General features: G+C 33.5%; 1 protein-coding gene across 26 annotated transcripts in view; it reads right to left on the reverse strand.

The window, feature by feature from the left end:
- The window catches only part of LRFN5 (leucine rich repeat and fibronectin type III domain containing 5), a 311,670-nt gene that overhangs the window by 22,330 nt on the left and 273,508 nt on the right, over window positions 1–15,832 (reverse strand). For 4 of the 26 annotated variants that reach the window (XM_058293519.2, XM_058293502.2, XM_058293499.2 and 1 more), the window contains one exon: window positions 13,097–13,321. The exons of 21 other annotated variants lie outside the window; for them this stretch is intronic. The gene's annotated coding sequence lies outside the window, so the exon portion shown is untranslated. The remainder of the gene's footprint in view (window positions 1–13,096; window positions 13,322–15,832) is intronic. One more of the 26 variants, XM_058293508.2, reaches the window with a different exon arrangement.

The following is a 15,832-nucleotide window of genomic DNA, read 5'->3' on the forward strand; positions in this document are numbered from 1 at the left end:
GACTTCAGTTGTCCATATAGGGTGAGGGAGCATTGCTCTTCCTCCTGCTCTGTAAGGTACATGGATAGAGCCAAAGATGTGTCTAACAGCTTAGTTTGTGCAGGCTGAAAGCACATGGTATTTCCCAGAGAAGGTGAGGAAACACCACCTCCCTCCTATCCTATCCTATTTGATGAATCCACAGGTTTGCCCACCAGTCTAGTCCATGCAGGCCAATAGCTACTCATTTGCCCTGAGGGCTGGGGAAACCCCACCCCCAGGGGTGGGGGTGGAGCCACCGATGTGTCCAATAATCTAGTTCTTGTGGGCTGAATGAAGCTGCAGTTGCCTGGGGATGTTGTGGGAGCACTGTTCCTTCTGCCCTGTCAGGGGCAGGAATGTATCCACAGAATGCACAACACACTAATCCACATAGGGTGAAAGCACCTGCAGTTGCCCAAAGGTTGGTGCAGGTCCTTCCAGCTTCCTCCCTGCCAGAGTTGGGGTTGGAACTTAGACCAAGGCTACAATAAAACCTGGGTACAAAGAAGCAGGTCCCTATATTCACTGTTATTTTCAATCAGCCCCACTTCCACTCATGCAGGGGTGGAGTTAAAATGGAGGTTATCAGACTTTTTCTAAATTGGACATATTCGAACTTTAGCTATTGTTAGGATTTTATTTTAGCCAGCTGAATTTACTAATCAGTAGCTGAAATCCATGCCTGACCATCTCTTCCTCTCTTGGTTCTGGGAAATGGAACTTCCAGCAGTAGCCAGGGAGTAGCTCCTGAGGAATTTTGTGCTACCAGCAGAGAATGTAAGCTTGTATCCTAATAATTGAATGTAAATCAATAGAAATAGTATTCTGAATAAAATGAAATATTTTCTCATGTTTTAATATATTTATAAATAACTAATACTTCTAGTTTGGATATAAAAAAATCACAAGAAATCATAATAACCTAACTGCCAAAAGCAAAACAAAAAATAAAACATATAAACAGAATAAGCTGTAAATGATACTTTAAAAAATATAGTAACATCAGAATGTTGAGGATACAAAGAAACTTAATGGAATTAAATTGCAGAAAGTGACAGCCTTGATAAAATGGTAAATAGCCATAATTGTGCCCTGCCACATCCCCTATTAAAAGTAAAGGAGGCCACAACTGACACAAATTGAGGTAAGGAGAAACTAGTCTAACTTTTAACAGTCTTTTAAGTATCATGTGTAGGCTACTATGACAAAATAGAATCCCTACGTGTCCCAGGGGTAAGACAAAAAAATACTAAGACCCATTGCATTCCCATTGCTCTTCAATGACTGATAGGTATATTGCTTTGAAAATAGGGGTAAGGAAAGACAGTAGAAAGAATTTCCCTGAGGTTGTCTTTTTTTCAGGTAGGAAAGAATTGTGGAAGAGAAAGAATATTGAGAGAAATCCCCTAGGTAACCTAGAATATTAGCTATGGAAGAATGTAGAAGAAGCAGAAGAGCTGAAAGAAAAAGTCTGTCAATCATTGCTTTCAGCTAAAAGAGACTAAGGGAAAAAGGAGAGCTCAAGGCTCTCTTCCCCCAAACAAGCACTCCTGACATTCAACACTAAAATACCATAGCTATAGCAGCAGAGAACTGAGGGAAACTATTGAGAGGATATTCCTACAGTTATAGTCTAAGGTAGCTGCAGCCAATAGCACAGAAAAGGGTGAGACTGGAGATAGAAAGGATCTCCTCAGCTGTCTATCTCCTCAGAAAGTAGGCAGCATAGCAACAGGCAGAGTAGAAGCTTCCAAAAGATTGAAAATTAGGTGGCTCATCTAAGAACGATATATCTCCAAAACTACTATAGTGCATAGATCCAAGTTCTTACTAAAAAGGAAAACCACAACCATATCCTGAAAAACATTTGAAAACTGTACTGATCTGAATCGCAATAACCCTGCCACAAAATTCCAGACCAGCTCAACTACAAAGCATTTAGACTCAGCCCCACACTAGCAGCCTAAGAAAGAGTCTAACCTTTTCCCAAAATAAATATATTTTACTTCTTTCTCTCGTAATGTACAAAATAAGAAATCCTACACAAATTTGATGAAAATTCAAGGAAATGTGACCATTGTACAAAAAAGGGAATGGTTAATAGAAGCAGAGCCAGTGACACCCCAGATATTGGATTTATCACAAGAAGTTTAAAATAACTATGAAAAATATTGAAGTATCTAGTGTAATAGCTGGACAATATGAATAATGTGACTGGAAATTTTAGCAGATATGTAAAAACAATAAAAATATAGAAGTTCTAAATTTGAATTATTAAATGTGCTTAACAGAAGCTTAGGCATAGCCGAAGAATTAGTGTGTTTGAAGACAAATTAAAAGGAAAAATCTAAAGTCAAAAATAGGAAAATTGAAGGAACAGAAAAGAGAGTCTGAGATTTGAGGGAAATATAAAAATAACTAAATAATCATAATTGGGTATCCAGGAGTTGGAGAAGAAAATGGGACAGAAGAAATATTTGAAGTGAAATGATTAAGGAGTTTCCCAAACTGATGACATTAATGATGTAAAATGCCAATGAGTACCAAGCGGAATAAAATCTAAGATAACCTCTCCTAGCTAGATACATAAAAGTCAAGTTGCTGGAAACCAACTATAAAGGGAAAATCCATAAAAGGAAGCAGATAACAAGACACATTATATATAGGAAAAAATCATGAACTACAAATGAAGTTTCCTCAAAAATAATGGAAGCCAAATTAAAACAGGATGATATCTTTAAAATCACGAAAAGAAAAAGAAAAGAAAATTAAAACAAATCCTGTAAACCTAGAATATCCTTTAAAAATGGACATAAAAATAAGTATTCTTGTATAAACAAAGCCTTTAAAAAGTCTTAAACACTGTATCCACCAAATATAATGAAAGCAGTTCATCAGGACAGAAGGAAGTAATGAACACATGGGGGAAATGTAAAATCAGTACCGAGTTGAAAAACAATACCAAATATAACTACTTTATACGCAAATGCTAACTAAAAGAAAAAGATTGCTAAGCTGCCTAAAATAGCAGTACCAACTTATAAAGCATTTTTAAGAAACACGTTTTGAAAATAAAGATAAAGGTAATTGAAAGTCAAAAGATGGAAAAGATAAACCATGTAAAACTAAGCATAATAAAGCTGGTGTTCCTATATTATTAGCACAAAAAAAGAAAAAGAAAACAAGTATACCAATGAACACAGGCATTTCATAAAGGGGTTAATTTATCAGGAAACCATGAAAGCACAAAATCTGTATTCAATTAAAAACAGAGCTTCAAAATATATGAAACAATATATGACAGAACTAAAGGGAGAGTTAAAAAACCCCACATACACACAATTACACTTGGAGGCATAAAGTCTTTTTTCCTCAGTAATTGAAAAAATAGCTGACCCTTACACCTGCCTGGAAAAAAAAAAAAAAAACAGCTCTAACAGATCTGAACACAGCAATCAACCAAATTGACTTTATTTACAATTACAGAACACAACTTCCAAGAGATAGAGTCTCAATGAGTATCAAATAATTTAAGTCATGCAGAAACTATTATACAATTAAAGTGATATTTGATTATGAATCAATTAAAAATATCTAGAATATTTTCAAATGTTTGGGAATTAAGAAAGAGTTGAAAGAAAATAATTATAAGGAAAATAAACAATTTTTAACTGAATAAGTAGGAAAACAATACTTATGGCTTAATGGAATTTATGGGGTACAAACAAAGCAGTGTATTTAAATCAGCAAGATAGGTCAAATGGTATATATTAGAAAAACAACACGTTTAAAAGTGAATTATCGGGAGATCCAAGATAGTGGAGTAGGAAGCAGCAAGCTGCATTCTTCCTTGTTTTTCTTCTTTACTTTTCATTAATTTCAGTTTAACACAGGGAAATCTAAAGGTTTAGAATAAGTGGAACCAAGTGTTAAAGAAAAGTCTTAACACAAAGCCAAACAAAAATAAAACCATACTCAAGAGAAAGAATCTGACCAACAGAACAAGCCCATCAAGATAAATAGATGCCTAGACAACAGTAAAACAATTACAAGGCATAATAAAAAATAGGAAGATATGGCCCAGGAAAAGGAGCAAACTAAAAACCTGGAGGAGATTCAAAATTTGGAACAACTAATCAAAAATGTCCACACAAATCTTCTAAATCAATACAAGGAGATGAAGGGAGAGAGAATGTGTATTAAGAATACATTGGGGGGGAGGGGAGGGCTACAGAAGAAGAAAGTTTGAACATATATTAAAAATAACAGATCTTATAGTAATGAAAGGCAAAATAGAAGAAATTAAAAATACACTAGAATCACACAGCATTAGAATTGAACAGACAGAGGAAAGAGTTAGTGAATTATAAGACAGGACATCTGGAAATGTACTGATAGAAGAAAAGACAGAGAAAAAGAAATGAAATTGAATAAAAGTGTGAAACACAGCATGCACATTTCAGTTGTCCCAGAAGGAGAAAAGAAGGAAAGAACAGAAGGAGTGTTTAAGGAAATAATGGCTGAAAATTTCCAAGCAGTTATGAGGCATATGGATGGACATTTCCAAGAAGTGCAGCATATTCCAAAGATAATAAATCCTAACAAATCTACTGCAAGACATGTAGTAGTCACATTGTCAGCCACCAAAAATAGAGAATCCTGAAAGCAGCAAGAGAAAAAAAAAAAACAAAAAACATCATATATAAAGGATTCTTGAAAAGATTAAGTACTGATTTCTCATCTAAAACCATGGAGGTGAGAAGGCAGTGATATGTCATAGTTAAGGTGCTGGAGAAAACCTGCCAGAGAAGAATTCTGTATTCAGCAAAATTGTCCATCAAATATGAGGGAGAGTTTTAAATATTCATAGATACACAGAAATTGAGAAAATTCATTAATGAGTCCTGTCCTTTGAGAAATAATAAAGGGATTTTTGACGTTGAAAGGAAAAGACAGGAGAAAGAGGTTTGGAGAAGAGTATAGAAAGGAATGTTATTATTAAGGGTAACTCAAAGAGTAGAAAGAGAACAAAAATAAGATATGAAATAGATGAGCCTACAGAGAAAATAATTGAAGTAAGTACTGCCGTTTGCTTTGCAATCAGTTTACTGTTCTTTTCCTAGTTCCTACAGATTTGTAATTAAATCATTGTTTTTAGCTCTTTCTTTTTTTAATCTAGGCATTTGGGGCTAAAAATTTCCCTCTCAGAACTACTGCCACTGCATCTCATAAATTTTGATATGTTATCTCCTCATTTTCATTTGTCTCAAGATATTTTCTGATTTCTCTTGCAATTTCCTTCTTGACCCATTGATTGTTAAAGAGTGTGTTGTTTAACTTTCATATATTTGTGAATTTTCCAATTCTCTGCCAATATTGATTTTCTTCTTTCCATTGTGAACAGAAAAAGTGCTTTGTATAATTTCAGTGTTTTTGAATTCATTGAGATATGTTCTTAGTCTTAGCATGAGGTGATCCTGGCGAATAATCCATGAACTTTTGAGAAGAATGTTTATCCTACTTTTTTGGGTGTTATATTTTGTATATATTTGTTAGGTCTAGTTCCTTTAATGCATTATTTAAGATCCCTGTTTCTTAATTGAACCCCTTTCTAAATGGTCTGTCTATTCCTGAGAGTGGTGTATTGAAGTTCCTTACTATGATTGTAAAGCATCTATTTGTCCACTCAGTTTTTGCCTCATATATTTTGGGGCATCCTGGTTAGGTACATAAATATTTATGATTGTTTTTTCTTCTGGTAGAACTTACTAATATATAGTGTCATTCTTTGTCTCTTAAAAGAGTTTTGCATGTGAAGTCTCTTTTGTCTGAGATTATTATAGCTACCCCAGCTCATTTTAGGTTACAGTTTGCATGGAAAATAATTTCAAACCTTTCACTTGCAAGCTATTTGTGTCATTGGGTCCAACGTGAGTTTCTTGTACATATGATATAGATGGATATTATTTTTAAACTATCCTTCCAATCTGTGTACTTTAATGTGGAGTTTAATCAATTAACACTTAATGTTATTACTCTAAAAACAGAAAAAAAGAAATAAAAATTAGAGCAGAATTAAATGAAACTGACAATTAAAAAATAGAAAGAATTAACAAATCTTTTTTTGAGAAGATCAACAAAATTGGTGAGGATTTAGTTAGTCAATCAAAGAAAAAAGATGATGTTTTCCTGGTGTGAGTCTTTTGTGGACCTCAGAAAATTATGTACTTAAGCTAACCATGTGCATGGGAGCTTATCATATATAGGGCCTTTTAAGTAGATTCAGTTAAGGGATCTTTTGATTAGATCACTTCAGTTAAGAGCGTTTGTTTAGCTTATGGGACCCAGGGTGGGTCTTATTACATTTACTGGAGTATTTTATAAATGGAGGAGCCACATATGGAAAGACAGCTGCTGTTTTTGCCCTGCCATGTGAGAAAAGACTCCAGGATCACCTACAACTGAAGAAAGAAGAACCCCAAGAATCTGAGAGAGAGCCCCAAGGTTGGAATCAATGGAGCAGCCCAAAGTGAGAAGACGGGAGAAACAAGCCATATGCCTAATCACCCACAGCTGAGCTCAGTGAGAAAGTGAGTCTGAAGGGGAGTGCAAGGACCTTGGCAAAGACTTGCCTCTATTTTGCCTTGCCATGAGGCAGGACTCCAGGATTGCCAGCAGCTGACTTTGATAAGGTCTTATCTCTGATAATGCCACATTTGGACATTTTCATGGCCTGAGAAATGTAAGCTTTTACCCTAATAAGTCCCTATTGCAAAAGCCAACTCATTTCTTGTATGTTGCACCCAGCAGCTTTAGAAAACCAAAACTGTTGCAAATAAATAAAATCAGAAACAAGAGAGGAAACATCACTAATGAACCCACAGAAATAAAAAAGGTTCATAAGAGGATACTATGAAAAATTGTATTTCAACGGGTTGCACAAAGTTAGTTGAAATGGACAAATTTCTAAAAAGACACAGACAACCTGTGCTGATTAAACAAGAAATAGAAATAGTAAGGAAGTTGAATCAGCAATCAAAAACCTCCCAAGAAGGAGTGGGGTGAGGGGGGTAGGGGGTATATGGGGACCTCATATTTTTTGAATGTAGTATTTTTAAAAAAAACAAAGAAATTTAAAATAATAATAAAAATAAAAAACAAAAACAAAAACAAAGGACAACAACAACAAAACCTCCCAAGAAAGAATCGCCCAGGAACAGATGGCTTCATAGGTGAATTCTACCAACCATCCAAAAAGAACTAGTACTAATCCTCTCAAACGCATCAAAAAGAAGAAGAAGAAGAAGAAAAGGAAGCAATTTGCAACTCATTCTATGAAGTTAACAGCATTCTGATACCAAAGCCACATAAAGATGCTACGGAAAGAAAACTGCAACCAATCTTTCTAATGAGTTTAGATGGAAAAATCCTCAACTAAATATTTGCAGATCAAATCTAAAATCACATTAAACAAATTATACACCATCATTAAGTGGATTTTATCCCAGGTGTGCAAAAATGGTTCAATATAAGAAAATCAATCAATTTAACAAACCCCATTAGACAGATTTAAAGTGAAAAACTACATGATCATTTCTATCAACATAGAAAATGCATTTGACAAAATTGAGCATCCTTTCTGAATATAAGATAAGAAAAGAAGAAAACTTTGAAAGATAAGAAAAGAAGAAAAATTCCTCAACATGTTAAAGTGCATATAAGGAAAACCCATTGCTAACATCATACTAAGTGGTGAAGGTCAAAGGCTTTCCCTCTAAGATCTGGAACAAGACAAGGATACCCACCGACACCCCACTCTTATTCACCTTTGCATCAGAAGTCCTTGCTAAAGCACTTAGGCAATAAAAAGAAATAAAAAGCACCCAAATTGGAAAGAAAGAAATAAAAAATTTACTATTTGCAGATGGTATGATCCTATACATAGAAAGTCTTGAAAAATCTACAACAAAGCTATGAGAGCTAATTAATGAGTTCAACAAAGTGGCAAGATATAAGATAACACGCAAAAAATACACTCAGATTGAGCAATCAGGGAAGAAAATCAATAAAAAATTCTATTTACAACAGCAACTAAAAGAATCAAATATTTAGGAATATATTTAATTAAGGACATAAATGACTTGCACACTGAGAACTATACAACATTGCTAAAAGAGATCAATGATGACCTAAATAAATGGAAGGACATTCCATGCTCTTGAATTTGAAGACTACATATTATTAAGATGTCAATTATACCAAAATTGATTTACAGATTCAATAGTATCCCAATAAAAATTCCAACAGCATATTTTTCAGAACTGGAAAAGCCAATTATCAAATTTACTTGGAAGAGTATAGGTTTCCAAAGAGCCAAAAACATTTTGATAAAGAACAAATCTGGATGACACACACTACCTGACCTTAAAGCATATTACAAAGCTACAGTGGGCAAAAGTGCATATTGACCAATGGAATTGAATTGAGAGTTTAGATATAAACCCATATATCTACAATCAACTGATATATGAAAAGGCCACCAAGTCCACTCAAGTGGGACATAATAGTCTCTTCAATAAATGATGCTGGAAGAACATATCCAAAAGACATGAAAGAGGATCCCTATCTCATGTCCTATACAAAATTTAACTCAAGATGGATCAAAGACCTAAATATAAGAACTGGAACTATTTTTTTAAAATTGTAGAAGAAAATAGAAGGAATATCACCAGAATCTTGTGTTGGGCAATTTTTCTTGGACCTTATACCCAGAATACAAGAAATGAAATAAAAAATAGATAACTCGGACCTCTTCAAACTTAAAAATTTCTGCACTTCAAAGGAGTTTGTCAACTCAACATTGAACAGTCTACTCAAAGGAAGAATATATTTGGAGACCACATATCTGATAAGGGTCTAAGAGTCAACATATATAAAGAAATCCAACCAATAATAAAAAGACAACTCAATTAAAACTGGACAAGAGATTTGAACAGACACTTTTCTAAAGAGGAAATGCAAATGACTAAACGGCACGTGAAATGATGCTCAACATGGCTAGCTATTATAGAAATGTAAATCAAAAGTACAATGAGATATATTTTCACACCTACTAGAGTGGCTGCTATTAAAAAGAAAACTATAGAGAGATTGAGAGGTGATGGCTTTCTTTGTTTTTTGTTGATTATTATTGGAATAATGAAAGTGTCCTGGGAATGATTGGCATAATGAATGCATAAATATGTGATTACACCAAACACCAATGATTGTACTCTTTGGATGGGTTATGCTTTATTAGTATGTATCAATAAAAATGGGGAAAAAAGTTTAAAAAAAGAAAAAAGAATTATAAGTGTTGGAGAGGATTTGGAAAAATAGGAATATTCATTCACTGCTGGCACTTCCTCAGGAATATAAGTATAGAATTGATATATGATCCAATAATCTTGCTACTAGGTATTTATCCAGAAGAACTGAAAGTGGGGACTTGTATACATACATATGTTCATAACAGTATTATTCACAATTGCGAAAAGTTGGAAGTAAGTCAAGTGTCCATCAACAGGTGAATAAACAAAATGTGGTATATAATATGATGGAATATTACTCAGCTCTAAGAAGGAATGAAATACTGATGCATGTGAGTGCATAGATGAACCTCGAGGACCTTATGTTGAGTGAAATAAGCCAAACACAAAACAACAAATATTACATGATCTCACTGATATGAATGAACTAAGTATAGTGAGCAGCCCCATGGAAAGTGAGTCTGAAAGTTAGTTAACCGGTAGACAGAATGTGAGTGAAGTATGCTGAGCCAATGCTTTATCTGTGTAGAATTTATAATTAGTTTGATTGTAATGGTTTGGTAATGAATAGAGATGATAGTGACACAGTGATGCGACTGTAATTAACAATGCTGCAGTGTGTGTGTGAATGTGGTTGAAAGGGGATATTTTACAACACATATATTGATAGAAGAAAAACGAGAAGACAACAAGGGACTGTATAACACAGTGAACTCTGGGGTTGCCAACTATTGTAGCTAATAATACAAATATAAGAAAGTTATTTCAGGAGCTACATCAAAGTTACCTCACTAGTACAGAGTGTTGATAGTAGGGTGGTATAAGGGGAAAATATATCTAAAGCATATTTCTTTGATCTAAATTTATTCTTGTCATAAGTATGTTTTCCTGATAGGCAGAGGCCCACGGAGTAGCTAACATAATATTAAACTTTCATCTTGGGGAAGCCCTGCTACTTTCTTAAGACAGCAAAAATCTGAAATATATAAGCCTTACCTAATAAAAGAAAGGAGTCCAATATGCCAAGCACTTGATCTAAATGCTGGCTTTTATGAATCTTATTCCTATAATAATGAAACTAAGCTTAATTATGGTCAATGCCTAAGAGCTACCTTATGAAAATCTCCTTGATACTCAAATGTGTCCTGTCTCTAAGCCAAACTCTGAAAATAGACTCACTACCTTCCCCTGTGATGTGGGACATGACTCCCTGGATGAATCTCCCTTGCACCAAATGGTTATTACCAAGCATTAATCAGCAATACATTTGGAAAAATACCTTGACCAAAATGGAGGAGTATTAAAGGGCACAAAGTTTAAATGACTAAGAAATTTCAAAGTGAGTCAAGAGGTTAAGCTTGCTTAGGTCTCAGGCATATTTCACGAACTGCTCAAAAGTGCTTCTAAGGGCCTAGGTATGTCAGGATACCACAGGCAAGCCACATGGTTTCATGAAATCAACAACTCCTTGGCAAGCCTATTTGGGAGTATAGGCAAATCTATTTCCCCAATGTAACAGTTATACTCATTTGTAATTCCCCTAAGCATGATTCTTCTACTCCTTTTAACTGAATATATAATTTTCAATGTTAAATATATTTCTCAGAGACTTAATTCTTTGGATGCTTCATATGCCAGTTGAGCCTTGAAACTCAGCATAGTTGTACCTAATTCCTACTCCTCAATTCTTTGGACTTGTCCTAGACAAGTAACAAAATGATGATGATGGACAAGACCCACACCTAAAACAAGGCGTATCTTCAATTGCAAGCAAAACAGTTCCTTTTATCTGCCCCTTAATATTTAAGTCCCTTCTCAACCTGAAACAGTGTGGAAATCATCCCAAATCCCTCAAGAGTGCAGAAAGAGCATAAATAATGGGGCAGCATGGGGGGGAGGGGTTGTTGGGGGGAATGTAACTACAGACCAAAGCAGATTGTCAGTGTAGCTACTATATTGTGTTAACAGAGTAACTTGCAACATTGATATACAAAATAAATTTTTTAAAAAATTGAAAAAATAAATTAAACTTGAAACATGAAAAGCTAAAAAAGGAAAAAAAAAACCTAAATGAAACCTAAAATAATAGAAAGAAACAAAATAAGCACAAGTCAATGAAATAGAAAGAAAACAAAAAATATACAAAATCCAAAGTCGAAAATTGGCTTTCAGAAAATATTGACAAAATGAATTGATCCTCTTCAGAACTACTTAAGAAATAAATAAGCAAAAAACCCCAAAAAATTATCAATAAGGGGAAAGAAAACGAGACGTCAATACAGATTCTCAAAACATTAAAAGACTTATAAAGAATATTTGTGAACAAGGTCATGCCAATAAACTTGACAATTTAGGTGAAATAGACAAATACCTTGAAAAACACAAATTATCGAAATTACTAACAAGTAAAGTAGAAAATATAAGCAATATCATATTTATTACAGGAGTTAAGTTAATTAAAACCTTATTATGCAAAAGAGTCTAAATCTAGTTGGCTATAATATTAATATGCACAGAAATAACAGAGAGAGAAAAAATGAAGGAAGGAAAAGAAAGGAAGTAGGAGGAGGTATAGAAAAGCAAAGGTGGTGAAGTGTGATCATTTGGGAATTTGGATAAAGGATATACAGAAACTTAATTTATTCTTGAAAGATTTTAGAAATTATGAAATTATGTCAAAACAAATATGTTAAAAGAAAATAATTACATCATGAAAAATGACAAGGTAAGTCATTGAATGGGAGAAAATATTTGAAATGATTGTGTGTATGTGTGTATGCATGTGAGAAAAGACTCATATCCATAATATAAAAAGAAAGTCTTCCTATGCAATAAAAAGACATTGCTCCCAATAAGAAATTGGCAAAATATGAAAGAGATACTTCACAGTTTATATACAAGAATGGCCAATAATCACATAAAATAATCTCAACATTATTATTCATTAGGGAAATGCATATTTAACCACAGTCCACACTAACCATCCTAAAATTTAAAAATAAAACACATAAAAAAATGTGATCCACATTTTGATGAGGATGTGGAACAAATGGAACTCTGATACATTGCTGGTAGAAGAGCAAATGTTACATCTACTTTGATTAGGTGTTTGACAGTACTTTTTTTTACATTAACATATTCCTATGTACTTAATTATACAGTAATTGCATTCCAAATACTTACACAAGAGAAAGGAATAAATATGTAAGCAAAAAAATGTATCCAAGAATGTTCATAACAGCTTTATTAATATTAGCAAAACTTGAAATAACTCAATGGCTGTTAACAGGTTAGTAGAGAAAGTGTGTTGTATTCATGTAATGGAATACTAAGCAACAATAGAAGGAAAAAACCACCACGAGTCTCAAAAACATTTTGCTGAGCAAAAGAATTTCATCAATAAAGCATTACATATTATAAACTTGCAACTAAATGTGTGTTCAAGAATAAGCAAAACTACTACAGTGATAGAAACTAGATCAGTAACAGTTGTCTGGTTAGAGGTTGACTGGAAAGGAGAGAAAGGTATTTTGGATGGTCATTGAAAAATTCTATATCTATATAGTAGTTATACAGGTATATACATTCACCATAATTCATTGACTGTACACTTAAAACCAGTGTGTTTTATTTATATTAATTATATTTCACTAAGGTTGATTTACACTAAAAGAAACAAGTTGTTTCCATTTATATTTCTGAATATCGATTCTAAAGATAGACAAATATACAATATGACATACTATTGATAGTAAATAAGAACTTACTTGCATTGTAGAAATGTGTATTTTCCTGCCTCTGTCATATATCTTTAAAGGTGTGATTCCATTCCAACATGTATTATGCTTCCAATGCCATAACTGATTTACTTTTACCACCAGGCAATATATTATATATCACTGCCAGTGTAGTGATATAAAAAGTAAGAGAAAATTTACAAAAAAATGGGGCCCACTCTCTTAATTTTATGCTTACTAATATGCAAGTAAGGCCTGTAAATAATGAAAAAGCATATGAATTGTGATTAATACATTTTCCTAAGATATTTCAGGACAAGATAGATATCTCAAAGTTTGAAAAAGACGGAAAGAAGGTAAGGGATTGTGTAAAGAAACAGTTTTCATTTCCTACAGTTTCAAAACTAATCCTTAACTTATTTAGTGGATCAATATACGATCACTTGGGAAAATGAATGTGCATGAAAGGACAAAATAGTTTTCACATTTTGCTGAAATTAATGATTTAAAAACTCAGAAAGATCATAGGACATTTTATACTCATTTTTATCCAAATGAGTAAAACTACTTTAAACATTACTTGGTTGTTTTTGTTTTATATAAATAGTTAAGTGCAAACAACACAGTCTATATATATATATAATATTTCAGTAAGGTCCTAACTCAGCAATAGTCATAAAATTGCAGCTATTTAGATAATGTTTATACATATCTATATTATATGTTCTTTCAAACATATTCCTTTCTGACACATTTAAAAAGAAAGAAGAATCTATCACTCACAAGCCAGAAAATAATATTGCAGTTCTATATCCATCTTTCAGCCCATAGCTATTACATAACATATGCTCAAGAGAATCAGTATTTATTTGACAACTAGAACAGGATATAAAAGCAAATTTAGAGTTTACAACCAACTGAGAGTGTAGTCTATTCTCTGCTGAAACCAATATCATACCAATTAATATGTTGAGTTAAAAGAAAACTATCGGGCTCCTCCAGAGCTGTTTGCTGTAATTTAGTAGAGCTCCACCCATTTAATGAGTCCCCTTTACCCTCGTTAGTGCCTGGGGGCAGACACTGATGCCTGCAATGAGTTGTTTTAGGATGAGTTGAAACAGTTATAGCATAGAAGGATATTTTAAAATATAATTAGAAAATGAAATGCATTTTATAGTTCTATTTCAAATATTGTAGGTTTTCTGCCTATTTTTTTTGATAGGGACTCTAAATTAATGATAACATTATAGCAGCAGTCTCTATTTTATCACATACTGAGAATATTATGGATTGAATCTGTTAAATTCCAGTCTCAAAATATCTAAAACATCTATAATTTAGAACAATTTTATTTTTGTCTTTGATTATAATAATCAGTAGTAAAATACCTCAGCGTATTTAATATAATAGATCTTAAAATTTCTCATTCATACATGAATCCATTCATTCATTTATTTCATTTCTTCAGTAACATATATTGACTTTCTGTACCATATACAAGGTGCTTTGCTGGAATCTGGTAAGCTTAGAAGGTTAGGATCAATATTGGTCAATTACCCACATAACTGTAAAGAAAGGCATACTGCAAAGTTTTGACTTAACATTCCTTTTGATATTTAAGTTTGCACAGCTCAAGTGGGTCTGTGAGTTCTAAATTTATTTTTTGTCATCAACTTTTGTGTGTATATACTTACATATATACATACGTATATTTACTTAACCTAACATATACATGCCTACATATTTATTAATTACCTTAATGAACTAGAGATAAGTGGTCAGTTATTTAAACAAACCAATTATACTTACTGAATCAGTCAGAATTCTCCAGAGAAACAGAACCAATAGGTTCTGTAAAAATATGTGTGTGTGTATGAGTGTACAGGTGTTTTATTAATCAAGCAAAGAGGTGCTGATGCAAAATACCAGAAATCAATTTGTTTTATTATTTCGGGTAGAAGTTTACAGTTACCTGACCATAAAGTGTACATTACTTCCCTCACCAAAGTCTCTTGCCAAGTGTTATAAGAAGATAGCTGCCCATATCTGCCAGGGTTCAGGCTTCCTGGGTTCCTCTCTTCCTGGGGTTTGCTTCTCTTTTTTCAAAACCAAGTTCCTCTGTGTGCTTATGTCCCGGAGCTCCAGTTCAAGATTCCAACATCAAAAAACTCCAACTCTGTCCTTTGCCATGTCTTTTATCTGTGAGTCCCTACCCCTTGGTGGTGTCTCAACACCCTACTGACATGGCCCAATCAAAGCCCTAATCATAATTTAATCATGCCCAGGTATAGAACAATTGACAAACATAACCCAATATTTCTTTTTGGAATTCACCAATAATATTGAACTGCTACAAGTGAATATATACATAAAGAGACTTATTTCAAAATAATGGTTTATTTCGAGGAACTGACTCACACAGTTGTAGGATTGGCAAGTCTGAAATCAAATCTGTTTGACTGGCTAACAGGCTAGAAACCCTGGAACAGGAGTTAACGCTTTAGTCTTCAGGAAGAATTTCTTTCTCAGAGAAAACTAAGTTTTGCTTTTAAGGCCTTTGGAAGGATTGGATTATGCCCAATCATATCAAGATACTTTCCTCTGCTTAAAGTCAACTGATAGTACAAATTAACCACATTTATAAAATACTTTCACAGCAGTATGTAGATTAGTGTTTGACTGAATAACTGGGTATATTATAGCATCACCTAGTTAACACATAAAACTATCACAGACCACCCCTTGATAACTTGGTACCCATACACA

The sequence above is a fragment of the Dasypus novemcinctus genome, chromosome 3 (genome assembly GCF_030445035.2).
Source record: "Dasypus novemcinctus isolate mDasNov1 chromosome 3, mDasNov1.1.hap2, whole genome shotgun sequence".
Taxonomy (NCBI): domain Eukaryota; kingdom Metazoa; phylum Chordata; class Mammalia; order Cingulata; family Dasypodidae; genus Dasypus; species Dasypus novemcinctus.